The sequence below is a fragment of the Crinia signifera genome, chromosome 5, assembly GCF_055691185.1.
Source record: "Crinia signifera chromosome 5, ASM5569118v1, whole genome shotgun sequence".
Classification (NCBI taxonomy): Eukaryota; Metazoa; Chordata; class Amphibia; order Anura; family Myobatrachidae; genus Crinia; species Crinia signifera.
Genome location: NC_139221.1, coordinates 189,694,875 through 189,715,587, shown reverse-complemented (window position 1 = coordinate 189,715,587; position 20,713 = coordinate 189,694,875). Strand labels below are relative to the sequence as shown.

At 44.5% G+C, this 20,713-nt stretch overlaps 1 protein-coding gene and 1 pseudogene across 1 annotated transcript in view; both read left to right on the top strand.

The window, feature by feature from the left end:
* The window catches only part of LOC146080738 (collagen alpha-2(VI) chain-like), a 191,619-nt gene that overhangs the window by 73,832 nt on the left and 97,074 nt on the right, over positions 1 to 20,713 (top strand). The gene's annotated exons all lie outside the window — the stretch shown is intronic.
* On the top strand, positions 14,352 to 14,470 carry LOC146005960 (5S ribosomal RNA; annotated as a pseudogene).

Below are 20,713 nucleotides of genomic sequence, written 5' to 3'. Positions count from 1 at the left end.
ACAGCAGGAGGAGCATACTTTGGCCATGGCTGCTCTCATTTCAGCATAGTGAGATATGTATGTGCATTTAGCGGCCTAATGAGTGATATGAGACACTGTAATGCCTCATAATGGTGAAATAAATGTGTGTGTGTGGCAAAAGTATGCAGAAAATAAAACATATCACCCACACTAAGAAATTTAATGTAGTAATGATGTTCTGTAGTAATGAGTGGTGTGGTGCACATATCTCCTGATTAAATTTATTATTTTTGATTTGTAGGTGGACAGACTTCAAAAGTGGACTGAAGAGGAAGATGACTGACCAGTACAATCACAGCATGTCCACCGGGAGGGGGCCTATGCCATCCAAGCCCCCTGGAGCTCTTGGTATTGGATGTGGTGGATGTGGCAGAGGTCAGGGGGATATCTAATATGGATAGCGAGCTCCCGGTGGAGGTCTTTGCTGCTGAGCTTCCAGGTAATTTACAGTAATGCATTGATTGTGGTAAGAGATATTGTTTGTGTATGTGATGGTGACATTGTTTTAAATTTTTATCCTAGAAGATCCAGATACTCCTGAGGTACCGGCAGCATCTTCCCCTTCAGACCCACAAGTGGACCAGCCTCCGCCAACAGGACGCCCCCAGCCACAGGCAACATGGGATGCCAGGTGGATAGAGCTGCTGGATAGGATCGAGCAGCAAGGGGTGGAGGCTGCGGCCCGTCAGCAGCAGTTTGGGGAGTTTCTGGCGGATTGGAAGGATACAAACAGGCAACAGGCAACAGTTTGAGGCCTTCAACCGCCAGAATGACATTCTGGCGGCTGGCATGCAAAGCATTGCCCAACAACTCAGCCGCCACAATGATATTCTGGCGGAGCTGGTCACCACCGCCAGGTCCCAAAGGGACGACACCCCATCTGCTGCCCCACCCCAAGCTGCCCCACAACCTTCCACCTCTGCCGACTCTCCTGCGTCCACTGGCCGAAGAGGCCACAAGGCTCCTGTCCCCAAGGGCCCATCCAAAAAGGGAAAAAAAGGGCCACAATAATGTCACCTGATTCACTTCCTCTGTGTTTGGACCCCAAATGTTTGAATTTGCACTGGGGTTCCACTTCCTGAGTGCTAAATCTGTCCATTATCGTGCCAAGGGTAGTAATCTGTTTAATTTGACCTCTTGAAATACAGGGTTTGTTTTTGCTGGTGTGTATCCTGCTTAGTATTCTCCCTGGGTGTTGCAGGTCGTATGCTGGTGTCCCCATTTATTTCACCATTGAAGTTGCTGGGTAACACATGTTTGTAGATATGCAACTTCTTGTTCTGGCAGATTGTTATTTTTGTTATTATATTATTTATGTTATTATTTATGCCATTAAATAAAAAAAACTGTGATGCTTAACAGCAAATAAAATTATTTTCCCAATTATAAAACGTGTTGTATGTGTCATTTCTTGTGTAAACCAAATAATACATTTATGTGTACTGAATGAACTTGGTGTTTTGGGGAATGTAGTGAAGTGTTGTTCAAGTTTGAGATGTATAACCCTCTCCATGGCCATGCACAGGTTCATATCCACCATTTCCCTGCTAATTAGTTTGTGGCAGCACATGTGCAGAGCAACTTAATAGGTGAGAAAGCAGTTTCTGTGCAGGTGAGGTAACTCCTACATTAGTAGTTAAAAGCAGGGCCAGAACAATGATTTCCTCATGGAGTGGGTGAGGTAGGCAAACAAGGGGCCAGTCAGGACTCCACATAGGTCTTGATACATGTATGTTAAAGATGTGTGAGACGACCAAGCATTATAAAATTGTTTGTGTGCAAAGATGTTAAAATATTGTTTGAAATATGAGTTCACAGTTTCAGAAGCAGATGTTGGTATCCTTTGTGAAGGTGCCCACACACGCGTCGATTACGGCGTGCGTTGTGGGCTTAACTAGCACACATAGCATCGCATCGTATGCCTTGTGCATGCGATGTGCATGCGATGTGCATGCGATGCGATGCTATGCTATAAAAAGCTAGTACAAAAAGTATGTGCAGCACATACTTTTTGTACTGTGCGATGAGGTGCCGCGGGAGCGCGCACCCCATCGCATAGCATCGCACCGCCGGGATCGGTGCGTGTGTGGGCTCCAGTAGAGAGATGTGATTGCAATAATGTGATTTGTGGCATCTTACATCCAGAGTGTGCGAAACAATTCATAGCAGATATGAAAGTGCTTAAGGTATGTATTTTGGCTACAATACAAAGATTGTGTGCAAAATAGTGGCCATGGCCTTAGGACATTGGTCAAACTGTAGCTCTTAGATGTGGTTTATGTATTTTTTTCATAAACAAAAAAACAATGTTTGTGTTAGAGTGAAAAAGTTGACACATGTCGACTTCTGTAGATTGAGTGTCCTGCTGTTTAAAGTATATAAAAACACTTACTGAATGTGTGTAGATGGTTATAAACTAACTACCTTGGCATATATGAGCAGGTCTTAAAATGAATCTTACCTAAAACTAAACCAACCTTTACATGTAGAGAAGTGTAGAAAGATATGCTTCCAATGTGTTTGTGGGCTGTGTGGGGCTTGCAGGTAGTGAAATAATGGTTTTCACTTAATAGACTGCAGCATTGCTTATTACATTCTGGTGTATGTGTTTGAGTAGTAATCAGCGTTAATTAGCAGACCCAGGCGTCCGCTCTCATACGGTATCTCTAGGGGTGGTCTGGAGGTATCGTTGTCGTCCGCCTGTTTTCTGTCTGAAATGCACCGATCGAGCGGTTGTAGCACAGTACATTTTTGGTGTACGCCCATGTTTACGCCCAGTTTTCCTCATTATTTCGGCCGCTCCCCTCAACACGCCCCTATGCCGCCCACAATGACCGTACTCTTGCGGACAGGATTTTTCGCACGAAAGGTACGCATGCGCAGAACAAAAAAAAACCTGATCCGACGTTGTGCGGTTCGAACGCACCAAGCAGAATACGGCCCTATGTGTATAGAGTGACAGTGAGCACCTCCCACACATACAGCCCCAGGGGCTGGCTGGCAACTTTTAGCCTGGGGGGGCAAGTGCAAAGCACTGGCCCATAAGTAACAACGCATCATTAAATTTAGGTTTTTCGCTTAAAAAATATGTATTAATAAAAAAAAGATTAGGCCTAGAGTTGATTATACCATAGACACTTTATTATTATAATTTTGACAGGCCGCTCCCCCTGCATAATAATACCAGGACACCACAGGCCGCTCCCCCTGCATAATAATACCAGGACACCACAGGCTGCTCCCCCTGCATAATAATACCAGGACACCAGGCAGCTCCCCCTGCATAATAATACCAGGACTCCACAGGCCACTCCCCTGCATAATCATACCAGGACACCACAGGCCGCTCACCCTGCATAATAATACCAGGACACCACATGCTGCTCACCTGCATAATAATACCAGGACACCACAGACCGCTTCCCCTGCATAATAATACCAGGACACCACAGGCCGCTCCCCTGCATTATAATACCAGGACACCACAGGCTGCTCCCCCTGCATAATGATACCAGGACACCACAGGCCACTCCCCCTGCATAATAATACCAGGACACCACAGGCTGCTCCCCTGCATAATAATACCAGGACTCCACAGGCCGCTCCCCCTGCATAATAATACCAGGACACCACAGGCCACTCACCCTGCATAATAATACCAGGACACCACATGCTGCTCACCTGCATAATACCAGGACACAGAACGAGGTGGGGGAAGTATGGGGGTAAGGGAGTTTAGAGAGGTTTTAGGTCCGCACAGGTCAGTGGTATTCAGCCACTGTAGATTTATACAGGTATGATATAAGGTCTGTGAAAGACTGGCGACAGGTTCTATAATGGACAGATGGGTCCAGAACACCAATAATTTGATTATGTGGTGTTCTTTGTGTTGGACCGCCAGTGGTGCTCCCCTGAGTATATATACTCACCTTCACTATCACTATAGCATAAATCAATAGCATATGAGTACATAGGACTGGGCGCCAAACAAACCAATTTGAGGAAGTGACATATCCCAACCATGCTCTTGTAGATAGAACCCTCCATGAATACCAGCTAAACTAACTAACAGTAAGTTTTTCTACCCCCTTTTTTAACCCAATTTTTTTTTTATTAAACTATTTAAAAAAAAAAACTCAGATATCCGCATCTGACAACCAGTGGCCAACCGCACTAAAGAACCCCAATACAAACAAATATATATCTAAAGATCATATATTGGGTGGGAAAAGGGGATTGGGATAGGGGGAGTATGACCGCACCGGTATTGGTAAAGATTTCATAGAGAATAAGGCAGTAGTGATAGGAACTGACCTATGCCTATATGATAGGATAAATTTGTCCCAGAGCGCCTAGTGGCTGGACGCCAGTGGGTGCCTGTTTGTGGGACGGTCAGTGGTGCACCCCGGAGTTAGGAAAGCAATATGTAGATTTGCCAAGAGAGGTAGAGAGAAAAAAGAAAACTCTGGGTGGGGGCACTCTTCTATCACTGTTGCAAGTTTGGTTTTTGATACACTTTAAAATTTAATGTTTATTGGATATACTCTAAAATAGGTTCCTCAAAATATTTCCCCTAAGTACGTGGGGCGCCGCAAAAATATATGTGTTTGATTAGGTAGGGGCAGATTTATGCCACCTAGGGAAAGGGAGACGACCGGTTTTTATTTAGGGTTTTGTGATTGATCCTCATTTATCCTATAATCTCACCATGGTACTGGTATAGGTTTTTAAGGATTATAATCATCGGATCATTTTTGTATAAAAACCGGTGGTCACCAATCGGGCAGACTGAGCTGTAATCAGGTAAGTACTCACAGGGGGCGATATAGTGCTACAGGTAGAGTTTGCAGGTTAGAGACATGAATAGCATAAGTTCAATAGGCAGTGTGTAGATAATACACGTTGTTCACAAATTAGATCAAGTAGGTAATATAGGTGGGAGCCACTGGACTGAGCCAGCGGTTACCTGGTGACCTGATCCGCCTGCGATGAGGTACTGGCGTCAGGTCTGCTGCTGTCTCTCTGTAGCGGTGTCCCTGTCTGAGCTCCTGCCCGGCCGGTCACGTGAGTGCACCACGTGATCGGAGTCCCGTCTCTGACGTACGTTTCGCGGTGCGCTTGGTCACAGGGGGGTGTGTGGAACTGTCTACATCATCAGAGTTCATTTATTTGATGCGCAGCCAATCGGGCCTTACTGTGCTTGATGGGCATAGATATAAGCCTGTGAGGAGTGAGCCTGCTTGAGTGCCATAGACCAATGGGGAGCCTGATTACACGTGAGCCATCCGTGTCACAGCCAATGACGGAGCGGGGGCTTGTTCCCTATTATTAGGGCTTGTTTGGTAAGTAATGTTGTTTATTGTGGTGCGTGTTGCACCCTATTAGTAGCGATTTGGCTGGTATCGCAAAGATGTCCCTCGGATTATGCTTTTAGTGCTTGTTGTGGCTGCAGAGACGCTCCATGTCAGGGACACTGATGCGCTGTGAGCTCATGTTATTAAGCTCTAGATCAGGCAGTGCCCCTGGTACATGTACGTCATATGACGGTTGCGGGGGAATCAAGCCAGCTCACGGAGTGAGCTGGCTTGAAAGAGAGCAGGTAATGGCTGTATATTACTGCCAGGTACCTGCTCTCACGGCCACGAGCGGCGAGTTCGCCGATCGTGGCCGTTTAACCCTTTAAGCACCGCGGGCAAAGCGCCCGCAGTGCTTAAATAGCTGATCGGAGGGGGGGCGCCCCCCTCCGGCGCCGATCAGGGCCCCCCGCGGCGAGATCGGAGGGTGCCGATCGGTTGCCATGGCAGCCAGGGGTCTAATGTAGACCCCTGTGCTGGCCATGTCAGCATTCCTATTACATCCTGCCTGAGGCAGGATGTAATAGGAAGTGCTGAAAATCACTATGTTCAGCCATAGAGCTCTATGGCTGAACCTAGTACAGGCGATCGCGCCCCCTAGTGGTCAATTACACTAGGGGGCCTTGTAGTAAAAGTAAAAAAAAAAAAAAAGAAGTTAAAAAAAATAAAAATATTAAAAGTTCAAATCACCCCCCTTTCCCCATTTCACAAATAAAAATAAATAAAAAATAAAAAAATAAACATATTTGGTATCGCCGCGTTCCTAAAAGTCCGATCTATTAAAATATAACATTAGTTATCCCGCACGGTTAAAGGCGTAAACGGAAAAAAATTCCCAACGACAAAACTACGTTTTTTGGTCGCATCGCCTACCCAAAAAAAAGTAACTAAAAGAGATCAGAAAGTCGCACATATCCCATAATGGTATTAATTAAAAAGTAGACTTCAGCCCGCAAAAAATGAGCCCTCACCCAGGTCCGTAGGTGGAAAAATAAAAAAGTTATAAGCCGCAGAACATGGCGACGCGACGCAAATTAGAAAAACCGTAAAATTTTCTATTTTTTTTTTAGTGGTAAAACGTAACGAAAACTATATAAGTTTGGTATCACCGGAATCGTAACGACCCATAGAATAAAGATAACCCATCATTTTAAACGAACTATGAACTCCAAAAAAACCGTAACCAGCGCAAAATTGTGGAATTGTGTTTTTTTTTTCTTTTTACCCCACATTGAATTATTTCCTGATTCCCCAGAATATTATACAGTATAGTAAATGGTACCATTAAAAAGTACAACTTGTCCCGCAAAAAAAAGCCCTCATGTGTCTATATAGCCAGAAAATTAAAAAAGTTACGCTTATTTGAACGCAAGGAGGAAGAAAAAAAAAAGTGCTCCTGTTCTAGTACTGGCATTCTAGTACTGGCATATACTCATTGTGCTGATATGATACTGGCATGTACTACACTGGGTGAATCACTTACAAGGGGTAGTACATATAACGTTGGTATCCTGATTGGCCAGAAATCATTCTGAATACAGACGCCGAGGAAGAAACATCTCTGCGCATCTAGAGCAGAGATGTTACTTCCTCGGCGTCTCAAGTTAGAATGATTTCTGGCCAATCAGGAGCCGACTTTCTCGGCTCCTGATTGGCCAGAAATCATTCTGTGTAGAGATGCCGAGGAGGAAACATCTCTGCGCCTGTCAAAGTCCTGCGAGCCGGGTACCAGATGGGAGCAGCGCTGTCACCGGAGAGGATGCCGAGGTCGTCGCCGGGTGAGTTGGATTTCCTTCCTTAGGTACCCCTGGGGACTACCTCGGATCCCGGACCCAGGATTCTGCAGCCCAGGAGCCCTGGAACCCCAGGACCAGCCCCGGAACCAGGACCAAGGCCCCGAACCGGACTCTTCTGCCCTGGAGCCCCGGAGCCCGGACCCAGGATCCAGGGACCGACCTACGGGCTCAAGGTAGGTAAGTATCAGTGTGTGTGTGTGTGTGTTTTGTGTGTATTAATTTTTTATTTTACAGTGTGTCAGTGTGTTTTTGTTAACTATTTTTTGTACTGCAGAATTACAAGTGCCAGCTGGCCCTTTAATGCCCCGCATGCTGGGACTTGTGGTTCTCCAAGTCCCAGCATGCGGGGTAGGCTTGCTGGGACTCATAGTTCACCAGTACAAAACAATAGTTTTTATTCTTTTTTTTACACAAGCCATCAGCCCGATGCCCACCGCCCAGGGGCATCGGGGACAGCCCCAGGCTATCAGCATGGGCTGGTAAGTCCTGGAGGGGGGGACCCCTTCATTTGGGGGGGGTCCCCACTTCCCCAGGACCCCTGCCCATGCTGACCAGCCAGGGGGTTAATGCTTTGGCCGCGGGAGCTTATATAATAAGTTTCCCCCGGCTGTGGCATTACCCTGCTGGCTGGTTGTGTCCGGTGCTGGTTCTTAAAATACGGGGGACCCCTAGTCATTTTGTCCCCCGTATTTTGGGAACCAGCGCCGGACCTTGAGCCTGGTGCTGGTTTCATGAAATCAAGGGGACCCCTATTTGTCGGGGACCCTGATTTTATGTCACCAGCACCGGCTCAGTGAGCCCGGGGCTGGTTATACTCTGGCGGGGGACCCCGCGCTCGTTTTTTTTTTATTTTAACCCTTTGTTTTATTTTTTACAGCAGAACCCTGCACAGAACATTGCGATCTGTGCAGGGTTCTGGCTAATTCGCCAAACAGACCCTGGTCTGAAATAAGTGCGATAATTAGGCACCTAAAAAGTGCGATGTGCAAATGCGCATTGCATTAAATAAGCGATTTGTATACTTTTGTATTGGAAAACATCTGAATGCGATAAAAATGCGAATTCATCTCGCACTTTTGGTCCGCATACCTTAACGCACATAATATGCGATTTCAGTCCCTTAGCGCATCACATTAAATTGGCGATTTAACCCCTTCCCGACATATGACGTACATGTACGTCATATGACGGTTGCGGGGGAATTAAGCCAGCTCACGGAGTGAGCTGGCTTGAAAGAGAGCAGGTAATGGCTGTATATTACTGCCAGGTACCTGCTCTCACGGCCACGAGCGGCGAGTTCGCCGATCGTGGCCGTTTAACCCTTTAAGCACTGCGGGCAAAGCGCCCGCAGTGCTTAAATAGCTGATCGGAGGGGGGGCGCCCCCCTCCGGCGCCGATCAGGGCCCCCCGCGGCGAGATCGGAGGGTGCCGATCGGTTGCCATGGCAGCCAGGGGTCTAATGTAGACCCCTGTGCTGGCCATGTCAGCATTCCTATTACATCCTGCCTGAGGCAGGATGTAATAGGAAGTGCTGAAAATCACTATGTTCAGCCATAGAGCTCTATGGCTGAACCTAGTACAGGCGATCGCGCCCCCTAGTGGTCAATTACACTAGGGGGCCTTGTAGTAAAAGTAAAAAAAAAAAAAGAAGTTAAAAAAAATAAAAATATTAAAAGTTCAAATCACCCCCCTTTCCCCATTTCACAAATAAAAATAAATAAAAAATAAAAAAATAAACATATTTGGTATCGCCGCGTTCCTAAAAGTCCGATCTATTAAAATATAACATTAGTTATCCCGCACGGTTAAAGGCGTAAACGGAAAAAAATTCCCAACGACAAAACTACGTTTTGTGGTCGCATCGCCTACCCAAAAAAAAGTAACTAAAAGAGATCAGAAAGTCGCACATATCCCATAATGGTATTAATTAAAAAGTACACTTCAGCCCGCAAAAAATGAGCCCTCACCCAGGTCCGTAGGTGGAAAAATAAAAAAGTTATAAGCCGCAGAACATGGCGACGCGACGCAAATTAGAAAAACCGTAAAATTTTCTATTTTTTTTTAGTGGTAAAACGTAACGAAAACTATATAAGTTTGGTATCACCGGAATCGTAACGACCCATAGAATAAAGATAACCCATCATTTTAAACGAACTATGAACTCATTGAATTATTTCCTGATTCCCCAGAATATTATACAATATAGTAAATGGTACCATTAAAAAGTACAACTTGTCCCGCAAAAAAAAAGCCCTCATGTGTCTATATAGCCGGAAAATTAAAAAAGTTACGCTTATTTGAACGCAAGGAGGAAGAAAAAAAAAGTTAACAAAAAACGCCCCGTCGGGAAGGGGTTAATGGAAAAATGCGATGTCGCCATTTTGTGGTCTAATTAACGCCAATTAGATCTCATCCCATAGAATGTCACCCATTGTCTCTGAACCTGATAGGCTGGGGCAACCAAGCCCCCACATCCGATTGGAAGGGACAGCCACGATCTAATAGGACGGATCACGCTGTCAGTTACAGGAAAGCCGACGATAGGCTGTCAATGACAATATCTAACAGGGTTCCCCCAGCAGATGGCCACACCTCCCGTGACCAAGCGCCACCAGCGAAACGTACGTCGGGATCGCGACCACGTGATGTAAACACGTGACCGGCGCGCAGCTGAGAGACAGTGGGACGGAAGCGAGCAGCGTAGCAGTCAGGGACTCAGTGCACATATCACCACAGCAGGATAAGGTAACCGCTGGACTTGTCCAGCGGACCCCCTCTTATATTTAGATACGCATATCAATGGTGTAATTGTGTCTTTTCCAGCCCGCTCACACGCAGTACACTTTTTTGCTCACCCTACAAGCCATAGCCATACACACTAGCAGATCTACACTCCAATCTGCTGCAGGTCAAACAGCAGCGAGATAGGGAAAGTGACACTGCATTCTAAACATGCTATTGGCTGCCCCACCATTCTGTCCTCTCAGTGTGACCCATGATTATAATCCCCCAATACAATTTACCTGTTTGTTGGCATGACCAATTGGGGATATATGAGGATCACAGAATTACACCAATAAGTGTGTAATTAGCTGCCAGCCTCACTATCCACTCATATTTTTGCAGAGCGCTTTTTCCTGTGACAAGGAATCCTACCACCTATACCTCGTTTTTAATAATCTCCCTAATAAAAAACCTATGTTTTAAAAAATAAGCAATACCAGCAATTCTCATTGTTTGTGATACAAGGGTGCCCCCACCCAGAGTACTTCTTTTTTTCTCCTCCTCTCTTGGAATTAATGTTCAGCTAATACATTATATACTCAGGGGAGCACCACTGGCGGTCCAACACAAAGAACACCACATAATCAAATTATTGGTGTTCTGGACCCATCTGTCCATTATAGGACCTGTCGCCAGTCTTTCACAGACCTTATATCATACCTGTATAAATCTACAGTGGCTGATTACCACTGACCTGTCCCTTACCCCCATACTGTCCCTTACCCCCATACTTCCCCCACCTCGTTCTGATACGTATATTATTGGACAAATCCAGTCTTCCAGAGAGTTCCAGCACGGTATAACCCTCACACAAAAAATGGCATAACTTTCCTTGTCCCCACAAATAAAATAGGGGTGAAGAATATCAGCCATTATGAATTTAATTTAAAAGAGGAACTTTCTACAAGACGCAAGAACCAGGAGAATTTGGAAGAAATCTTCCCAAGTGGAGCACTCAGCAATGAACCCCATACCAACTGGGAAGAAGATTTCACCAATTTGAAAAATACCCTGTATAAACATACAAGAGTCAACTGGGACCTCATCACCACGGAAAACTACATCAAAAATAAAATATCACCAAGAGGGCTAAGACCACGAGTATTTCCCACCTTTGACCTAGCAAGTGAAAATCTCAAAAAAGAATGGGAAGATGTTCTTCTTAAATGCGCCACTAATCTCATGCACATTCTAAACAAACACAACAACCTAGTATTGGAAGAATGCGAGAGAGACATGGAGGATCTTGGCAAAACATTGGAGAAATGGGAAAAAGACCGACAGTTCCAAAAATGCTTCGAGAAAACCAAATAGGACCTCAAAAACTACGAGCAAGGTATAATAGACCGAAAGAAAAACAAATTTGCCAGAGATAGAAAGGATTTTGCCTCTGGTCAAATCTTCCGATGGCAAAGGACAACAAGGAGACAAAGAACTCCCAGAAATCCAGACAACTATTTTACATCTGAAACTGAAACCTCAGGAACAGAAGAGGAGGAAGAACACCCATCCAACCGGCAGAATACTGCTGGTAGAGACACAACTCCACCAACCAGAATTGCCTCTTTTTTAGGGGAGCGCACAGAGGACAGAAGAAAAAAACAGGAGCAGGCGCACGAGGAGGGGGGGCAAGAAACACAAGAAAAGGAAGATGGGAGATGCCCCCACAGATACTCGGCCCAGGGAAGAGCACACGCAGGAGACAATACGTACCCCTGTAGATAAAGACCACACCTGCCCTCAAAGAGATAATGATAATGATAACCAACTCAAAATCATAAATCTCACTCAACACCAACTGAGCAAGGAACAGATATCCATCTTAGGAAAAGGACTATCATTCTCACCTACAGAACATTGCTCACGTTTTGGTTGGGAATGTGACCTCAAACTCTTCTGCAGGAAACTCCTACTAACAAAAATGTATGATGGGAACAGGGAAACCCCCCCAGAAACTCCAATCTCGATCAACAGAGAACCTTTGCTAGAATCAGGAACATTAGCACATCAGGAGCAGGAAGCACTACAAGCTTTGGAAGATCTCATGCTCGAATCCAATCCCCAAGAAACACTACAATGGGAAGTGTCGAAACGCCCACAAGTGAAAAAGAAGTCTACCTTTTTTCCAAATGAACAAATCAGCCCAGAGATTCAAGTGTTCATGAGAGCTGTCTCAAGAGAATTTGACAAAATTCACACAACTAAAATAACATCAAGAAATGGAAAAGACAACATAAACTGACAAGAAAGAGCAGCCCTGAAAGAAATGAAGACATGGACGGATGTAGTAATTAAACCCTCTGATAAAGGGGGAAACGTGGTTCTATGGGCACAAGAGGACTACCTCAAGGAGGCCCATCGCCAATTACATGATACCCGCTGCTACAAACAACTCATGTTTAACCCCACTGAGAACTACAAATCACAATATCATGGCATCATTGACACAGCTCTCCAAGAAGGAACCATCACCACTAGAGAACACAAATACCTACGGAACGACAACCCAAAAATTCCAACATTCTATTTATTGCCCAAGGTGCATAAGAACATGGAAACCCCCCCCGGACGCCCAATAGTCTCCGGAATTGGGGGACTTACGGAGAGAGCTAGCACCTTCTTGGACTTGCACCTAAGACACCACGCCATCCAACTCCCATCATTTATACAAGATACAGCAGACATTCTCTGCCGCTTGAATGATATCAAATTGGAACCCAACCAACATTTGGTGACTCTTGATGTCGAGTCACTCTACACCTTGGTCATGGTTTATGGATGTGTAGAGGCAACTGAGTACTTTATGAGAACAGAAGGAATGGAGGTCTTTCACAAACTCCTCAGTAAACTCCTTAAATTTGTACTCCAACACAACTTCTTCACCTTTAATGACCAATTTTTTCTACAAATACGCGGAATTGCAATGGGGGCAGCGTGTGCCCCCACTTATGCCAATATCTTTTTGGGATGGTGGGAGGAAGTCTACGTATTCAACGATCAGAACGAAAACCTTACCTCACATGTGGCAATGTGGGTAAGGTATATAGATGATATTTTTCTGATATGGGAAGGCGAACAAGACCTCTTGATGGAATTCATCAAACACATCAATCAGAACAACCTGAACATCCGATTGACCCACAACATCAGTCAAGAACAGCTACCCTTCCTGGATCTAATGATCTACAAGAACGATGAGAACATGATATCAACAAGATTATATAGGATGGAAACCGCAACAAACACATTACTACACCAAACCAGTGCTCATTTTCTACCAACAATCGAAAACATTCCCAAAGGTGAGTTCCTCAGACTCAGGAGGAACTGCTCAGACGAGGAAGAATTCAGAACCATGAGCAAGGACCTATCTACGAGACTCCAGGACAGAGGCTATAGCAAGACATCTATAAAAAAAGCTATTAGAAACTCTGCAACAAAGAAAAGGGAAGACCTCATCTATAAAAAGACCAAAAAAACAAAAGGCGATACGATAAGATTTGTGGGCAACTACTGCACTGAATGGAGGCTACTCAAAAATGCAATCCAAAAACATTGGGCAGTCCTACACCTAGCCGCCACACTCAACAAAAAATTGAGCCCATGGGTACAAATGAGTTGGAGGAGGTCAAGGAATCTTCGTGACCAACTGGTATCCAGCCACTTCCAAAGACGGAGGAAACCCACAAGTATAACAACGTACCCATGTGGGAATTGCAAAATCTGCCCACACATACAATCCAGGACAGATTCGGAAAAAATGTGAAATTACAACATTACATTAATTGTAATACAAAAGGAGTCATCTACTGTATCTCCTGTTCATGTGAACAAAGATATGTCGGGATGACGACCAGACCGCTGAAGCAGTGAATATTGGAGCACATCGGGACAATCAGAAACGCCAAATCCGACCTTACAAAAATGAAAAAATTAACAACTGTTGCCCGCCACTTCCTATTCCACACACAAGGACAATTACAAAGAACTAAAAGTACTTGGCCTGGACAAAGTCAACCTGGGAATACGAGGTGGAGACCTAACCAACACCCTAGCCAGGAAGGAAAGTGAGTGGATCTTCAAACTCAACACAATCAATCCACTCGGGATGAATGAAAACATAAATGATGGTGTTTTCCTCTAAGAAGATTAAAGACGGAACCAGTGACTGTCACTCTTCTTCCAAAACCAGCAACCCTATTGCTCAAAAGCACATATAGTCTCACATCATACCCAACCACAGTCAATATTATTTCTAATAGGGTATCTTCAATTCACTATGCACAGATATTCACAATTTTTAAGGTTATAGCACTTTTTGTTTTTGCACCCTTTCTATTACCCTAACCACCAGTACATAACTTCTTGGATCTCACAAACCAGATGGAAACAAAAATAATACGATCAAACCAGTGCTGGATCGCCCAAATCCTGCCGATCTTGGAAGCTAAGCAGCAAAGGGCTAGGCTAGTACTAGGATGGGAGACCACCTAGGAACACCCGGTATCGTATTTCAAACTGAGACCTCTGGCGACACTATATAATCTAATATATATGTAATTACGTTATAATGAAGAAATGCACCATTACCTATTGTAGTATATCTTTTTTATCATATTTCTTACCAATGTCTAATTACACTATATTATCACATCACTCAGTTGGGCCTTAAAACTATAACACCAATATACTAGATACACTCTATTTAATCTTTCACGATAGAGGTACAACACACTGTGGTCCCTCACAATATACTCACCTTCACTATCACTATAGCATAAATCAATAGCATATGAGTACATAGGACTGGGCGCCGAACAAACCAATTTGAGGAAGGGACATATCCCAACCATGCTCTTGTAGATAGAACCCTCCATGAATACCAGCTAAACTAACTAACAGTAAGTTTTTCTACCCCCTTTTTTAACCAAAAATTTTTTTTATTAAACTATTTTAAAAAAAAACCTCAGATATCCGCATCTGACAACCAGTGGCCAACCGCACCAAAGAACCCCAATACAAACAAATATGTATCTAAAGATCCCTGTAATAACCAAGACTACCTATAGGCGTTATTAGAACTATCTAATATCATTAGAAAACGCTGATTATACAGCATATCCAGACCTCCGTAACATGACTAGGAGAAACAGTCTCTGAACCTGATAGGCTGGGGCAACCAAGCCCCCACATCCGATTGGAAGGGACAGCCACGATCTAATAGGACGGATCACGCTGTCAGTTACACAGGAAAGCCGACGATAGGCTGTCAATGACAATATCTTACAGGGTTCCCCCAGCAGATGGCCACACCTCCCGTGACCAAGCGCCACCAGCGAATCGTACGTCGGGATCGCCGACCACGTGATGTACACACGTGACCGGTGCTCAGCTGAGAGACAGTGGGACGGAAGCGAGCAGCGTAGCAGTCAGGGACTCCGTGCACATATCACCACAGCAGGATAAGGTAACCACTGGACTTGTCCAGCGGACCCCCTCTTATATTTAGATACGCATATCAATGGTGTAATTGTGCCTTTTCCAGCCCGCTCACACGCAGTACACTTTTTTGCTCACCCTACGAGCCATAGCCATACACACTAGCAGATCTACACTCCAATCTGCTGCAGGTCAAACAGCAGCGAGATAGGGAAAGTGACACTGCATTTTAAATGTGCTATTGGCTGCCCCACCATTCTGTCCTCTCAGTGTGACCCATGATTATAATCCCCCAATACAATTTACCTGTTTGTTGGCATGACCAATTGGGGATATATGAGGATCACAGAATTACACCAAGAAGTGTGTAATTAGCTGCAAGGCTATCACCAGCCTCACTATCCACTCATATTTTTGCAGAGCGCTTTTTCCTGTGACAAGGAATCATACCACCTATACCTCGTTTTTAATAATCTCCCTAATAAAAAAACTATGTTTTAAAAAATAAGCAATACCAGCAATTCTTATTGTTTGTGATACAAGGGTGCCCCCACCCAGAGTACTTCTTTTTTTCTCCTCCTCTCTTGGAATTAATGTTCAGCTAATACCAGGACACCACAGGCCACTCCCCCTGTATAATTATTACCAGGACACATACAGCCTGTGGTGTTCTGGTATAATTATACAGTGGAAGCAGCCTGTGGTGTCCTGGTATAATTATACAGGGGGATCAGCATGTGGTGTCCTGGTATAATTCTACAGGGGGAGCAGCCTGTGGTGTCCTGGTATAATTATAATTATATCATGACACCACAGGCTGCTCCCCGTGTATAATTATACCAGGACACCACAGGCTGCTCCCCCTGTATAATTATTACCAGGACACATACAGCCTGTGGTGTTCTGGTATAATTATACAGTGGAAGCAGCCTGTGGTGTCCTGGTATAATTATAATTATATCATGACACCACATGCTGCTCCCCGTGTATAATTATACCAGGACACCACAGGCTGCTCCCCCTGTATAATTATTACCAGGACACATACAGCCTGTGGTGTTCTGGTATAATTATACAGTGGAAGCAGCCTGCGGTGTCCTGGTATAATTATACAGGGGGAGCAGCCTGTGGTGCCCTGGTATGATGGGATCAGCCCGTGGTGTCCCCCCGGCCCAGCCCGCCCCTGTACAGCCCCCATGTGCCACTGTACAGTGTACACATTCCAGCAGCCCTATGCACAGATACAAAAAGAAAATAGTAGCGCTAGACAATATCAAATATAAAAGTATTACAAATTTATTACATACAATAAAATAGCACAAGAAATGATTAATAATGCATATGCAATGGGCAAGGCACCTATTACACTACTGGTGGTCCATTCCTAGTACACCGCCGAAAAGTTGGATCCAATATAGTGTCCAGAATACAAAGTGGGTATAGTTACCGCAGGGAAGTGTCCACAAGAAGATATTTAATCCTTGGTAAGGAAGAGCAAATGCTGGAGTCTTCAGGTGGTGAGATGGAGTCCCGAATATAAGTGCGGAGATTGATAAACCAAAAGATCTGTTCTGGAGGCGGCTGGTCTGGGCCAAATGGTAGCGATATAAGCTTTGAGAGGTGCCAAGGGGTCTGCTCCTGACGCGTTTCGCTGTATCAAGGTACAGCTTTATCAAAGGAATGATGGTATAGCTGTAGTGTGGGTTTATATACCCTGCTCCTAATGAGTAATCAATTACACTTGTGCTTGTTACTTTCATAAAAAATACATAAAAAACGATAGAGAGATGAACATGGAGGCAAGATAAAAAACATATAATCAACATAGTGTGCAAAGGATACTGATATTATATGGATTAAACATTTTACATACAAGGGTTAAAGGGCACTGGGATCTCATTGGTCCGTAGATTTATAACAAAATCTGTCGAAAACCATGGTTACGTAAACAAATAGTGGGTAGACCAATCATAGTTGCTATAGATATGTCACATGCTGTTAACTGAAAGGAGGTAGGGCGGAAGTGCCGTTATTTCTCTGTCAGACCTCGTTATCAAAACGAGGCTTGAGCCGCATGCCAGATAGCGTGCGCTCCTAATTCCGATCACATACACTGGCTATTTCTCTGTCAGACCTCGTTATCAAAACGAGGCTTGAGCCGCACGCCAGATAGCGTGCGCTCCTAATTCCGATCACATGATCGCATAACGGCACTTCCGCCCTACCTCCTTTCAGTTAACAGCATGTGACATATCTATAGCAACTATGATTGGTCTACCCACTATTTGTTTACGTAACCATGGTTACCGACAGATTTTGTTATAAATCTACGGACCAATGAGATCCCAGTGCCCTTTAACCCTTGTATGTAAAATGTTTAATCCATATAATATCAGTATCCTTTGCACACTATGTTGATTATATGTTTTTTATCTTGCCTCCATGTTCATCTCTCTATCGTTTTTTATGTATTTTTTATGAAAGTAACAAGCACAAGTGTAATTGATTACTCATTAGGAGCAGGGTATATAAACCCACACTACAGCTATACCATCATTCCTTTGATAAAGCTGTACCTTGATACAGCGAAACGCGTCAGGAGCAGACCCCTTGGCACCTCTCAAAGCTTATATCGCTACCATTTGGCCCAGACCAGCCGCCTCCAGAACAGATCTTTTGGTTTATCAATCTCCGCACTTATATTCGGGACTCCATCTCACCACCTGAAGACTCCAGCATTTGCTCTTCCTTACCAAGGATTAAATATCTTCTTGTGGACACTTCCCTGCGGTAACTATACCCACTTTGTATTCTGGACACTATATTGGATCCAACTTTTCGGCGGTGTACTAGGAATGGACCACCAGTAGTGTAATAGGTGCCTTGCCTATTGCATATGCATTATTAATCATTTCTTGTGCTATTTTATTGTGTGTAATAAATTTGTAATACTTTTATATTTGATATTGTCTAGCGCTACTATTTTCTTTTTGTATTTTTGCTTTTCTCTAGGGGCTCTCACCCCCTTCCCTAGTAGCAGCTCCACAAAACATCCCACCACAGGCGCCTAATAGGTTGGCCCCACAACCACCCTTTTTCAGCCCTATGCACAGCACAGAGTGTATCCCCCTGAAGCTCTTGAAGGCTTCCAGGGTGCAGCTGATCAGTGGTCTCCCCAGCCTCGGGCAGTACTGTTTGGGGTTGCAGCCCTCCAGCTGCTTCACAGTGCCCCCCTCCAGCAGCACGGTGGCTACACGCGGCATCTCCTCCAACATGCGGCCACCCGGCCGGGTGCCAGTTCAACTTCTCTCCTCCATCTGGCAGCAATGACGCGATGACCCCGCTGACGCACATACGCAGTACATATTGCAGAAGCTAAGCAGCAGCCGCGGGAGAAAAGGGGCCCTCTTCCAGGAGTCCGGGAGATGTCCTAGGATTCCGGGAGTCTCACTGACATTACGGGAGAGTCGCCAACCCTGCAGTTACCCTGCACTACTCACACAAATTTTATACTATCATATTAAAGAACTATGCCACAGCAGATAAAGAAATTGCACTAATGCTGCACTTGCACCTTACACTTTTGGAAGAGGAATCCTACTTTCTTTTTCTGTGGGGATGGTGCTGCTTGCTGGAAAATAGGGGCTGAGGTGCTCGCACACAACAGTGGGGCCGGGAGGTGATAGGCCGTGGGCCGGGGATGTGCCAATAGGAATGGGCCAGCAGCGTGCGAGGGGGTGGCAGGTGGCCATGCGGGCGGCGCCTGGTGGACTCGCAAGTCCTTGCGAGTCAACGAGGATAACCTCCAAAGTGAAAGTAGCAGGAGACAAACAGGAAGAGAGTCCCCTCAGCATGACATCATCTCCAATGGTTTATTATTTATTTATTTATTTATTTACAGTTTCTTATAAAGTGCAGCAGATTCCGTTGCGCTTTACAATTTTACAATAGTAGACAGTGATAAAACAAACTGGGTAACAGAAAACTTGGGGGTTAGAGGGCCCTGCTGCAAGCTTACAATCTATAGGGATATAGGAGGGAAACACAAGGACAGGCATCAGTAATAGCATAGCAGTCCCACCAAGTTACAAGTCCAGAAGGGAAGTTATATAATACATAAGTGCCTCAGAGGGTTATGCGTGTAGAACTTAAATATGATAGGCTTGCCTGAAGAGGTGAGTTTTCAGGGAACGCTTGAAAGTTTGGAGGCTAGCTCTCTAGGCTAGAGAGTCTTATTGTGCGTGGAAGGTCATTCCATAGGATGGGAGCAGCCCGATGAAAGTACTGTAATAGTGAATGGGAGCTAGTGATCCGTTCAAAAGAGAGACGCAAATCTTGTGCAGAGCGGAGTGGTCGAGATGGGAGATATTTTGTTATAAGTGGAGAGATATATACTGGTGCAGTATGGTTAATAGCTTTATATGCTAGTAGAAGTGTTTTATATTGAATACGGTAAGATACAGGTAACCAATAGAGGGACTGGCAGAGCGGATCAGCCGACGATGAGCGTCTTGCAAGGAAGGATCAGCCTAGCAGCAGCATTTAAAATGGATTGTAGTGGTGAGAGTCTGTTCTTTAGAAGAACAGTTAAGAGACTATTGCAATAATCAATGCGGGATATAATGAGTGCATGGATAAGAGATTTAGTAGTGTCTTGTGTGAGATACGGTCGTATTTTGGATATGTTTTTTTAGATGCATGTAACATGATTTGGAGACAGATTAAATGTTGGGAAGAAAGGACAGGTCAGAGTCGAGGATGACCCCTAAGCAACGAGCTTGTGGGGTAGGTTAGATTGTCGAGTTGTCAACAGTGATGGATATACAGTATCAGGATGGTAACTGTTCTTAGTTGGCATGCACAATATACCTGATGCACTAAATGAACTAAATTGAGAGCATGCCACCACATTGTATTTGCAGTAGTTGTCTATATTTTTCATAGAATTACTAATGATATATTACATACAGTATTTATTCTAACTTTGAAACGTCATTGCATTGTAAATCTAAATGAATGAAACTGCAAAACTAGTCTTTACTGAAAAAAGGCTCACTATTATGTTATGCCAAATTACATCTTTGTGAATTAAATCATCAGTGGTAGTCTACAACAACCATAAGCCCCTTCCAACTACAGTACATTTGTTTTCTATAATTTAAATCAAGTGCTAAAATACTCCTGTCTTTAGTAATACATACCTCCCAACTGTCCCGCTGATCGTGGGAACATCCCAAAAAAATGGCAGTGCAGGCCAGGCCCCCAAAATTTAGACACGCGCCGATGTCCTAGCACCCAAGCTTGGAAGAGGTATCGTAA